We start from the raw sequence: 1,940 nt of genomic DNA on the forward strand, positions 1-1,940 counted from the left end.
ACTTCAGTACAAGCAGTTTAAAATGTTTCACTCCAGTATTGATAGTACTGGTAACATGTATTTCTTAATATGGCTGTTCAGTTCCAAAATTCAACACTGTGACTTGCGACAGAGAAGTTCACAGTGTTGTCTGTCCTTTCTCCCTACTTGCATGTTCCCGACTTTCTTTTGCACCAAAGCAGATACTTCTCTGATACTGCAGAGAGATGCTTAAAATTTATTTAATTAATTAATTATCACTAAGCAAGCAAATAGAAGTGAATGATTTTTCACATGTTTCCATGGTGGGACACTGACAGTGATGATTTTTATTGGTTTAAACAGTCATGGAGCTATTACTGTTATACAGTGATAAATCCATTCGTAACAAAATGATGGGATCATATATTAACTATCTTACCTGTTTATAATTTTTTTGGGTGGACTATCAAAATGTACAGAAGTAAACGAAATGCTGTATTTTCTCATTTTTCAGTCATTTGATTTGTTAGAAATTAATGAAGAGCGATGGGACGTTTTTTAATATTTTTGTTTTGAAAATGAGTATAGTAAAATTTTGTGTGTTCAAAAATTTGTTTAGGGGGAAGATCTTACTTAAATACAACAGCATTATTTTAATTGTTTTTAATAAAATTATACCATTCCATCTCTACTTGAAAGTAGATATTTATGCATGCAGAGGGATTTTAAACTGACAGACTTGCACTTTACAATTTTGGTTAACTCACTGAAACCACATTTTTTTCAATGGTTCTGTAGTTGTGCCAGTAACATTCAGCATACATTTTGCTCTCAGAAGACTTGAAATCTATGCTTAGGCTGATAATTCAGCAGGCTCTGTCCTTGGTTCTTATAAGTATTTCCTTTGAAAGCTGATGTCAGGGCCCTGAGCACATCAACAGCCCCCTGAACCCCTCCTTGCAGGGTTGAGCTGCCTGTGCTCAAGGTTGATGTAGCACAGCTGTGCAACCTTGGCTCGGATTGTTGAGGAAGGAGCTGTGTGAAAGACACGAGGAGAGCCCTGTTGACCTCTTTGCTTGATGCTGTACTTAAGCTCAGGCCACGCCCTTGGTCCTTGCCTTAGCCGTGTTGCAGCAATGCTTGCGCCTGGCAGCATACTTCTCTGACCTAGATCCTCACCCTTGGACTGGACATCCTGGCTTGATCTGAGGTCTTCTTCATGACCGTTGACTTGCTTGGTGATCGTTGTGACTGACTTGGCTGCCATCGCTTGATCTGATCCTGACCCTGCTGTGCTGACTGGACTTCCTGGCTTGACCTCAAACCTTCCTCATCACTATGGGCTTGTCTGACTGAACCTAGCTGCTGTCAGGAGACTTACCCAACTTATCTTTCTCTGGGTACTGTGGGGCTCTACCACTTGCTGGGGAGGGCACTGCCGCTTCCCACCTTGTTTCTATACTTGGCACCTGCCTCACTTTCTGTTATGGAGCAGTGTGCCGTTGCTGGTCCCTGGCAGCTGGTGGGTCTTCAGTTCTCACTGTTCGCCTTCTAAAAGTCTTGAGAAAGTTGATATTTTGATATTAGTTCTTCATAATAAGTTTTGATCCCTTTGATACTAAAAATCAGACTTTCCAAGTCCTACAAGAGATGTAGTCATGCACCACTGCCTGCCTGGTATAGTTTGATCCTGAGGAAGAGATCTTTCTTGATCTTAAAATATGCACGCTGGTCAGACTTTTTCAGCATTCTGCAATAAAGCTGGCTTCATCTGTTAACAGCTTTTCCAACATTTTATTGCTTCCCAATGCACTACCTCAGAAATTATGATGTGAGCTACTGGAGCAGGATTGTTTATGTATCACAAAGATAAACATCCCAAAGTTCAGCAACTGTTGACCTATGGAGAATGCAGAGAAATGGTCTGGTTGAGATCATCTGTAATTTTTTTGTTTCAGTTCTAAGTACAAAGAATCATT

The sequence above is a fragment of the Cariama cristata genome, unplaced genomic scaffold (genome assembly GCF_000690535.1).
Source record: "Cariama cristata isolate BGI_N322 unplaced genomic scaffold, ASM69053v1 scaffold18871, whole genome shotgun sequence".
In the NCBI taxonomy this organism is placed as follows: Eukaryota; Metazoa; Chordata; class Aves; order Cariamiformes; family Cariamidae; genus Cariama; species Cariama cristata.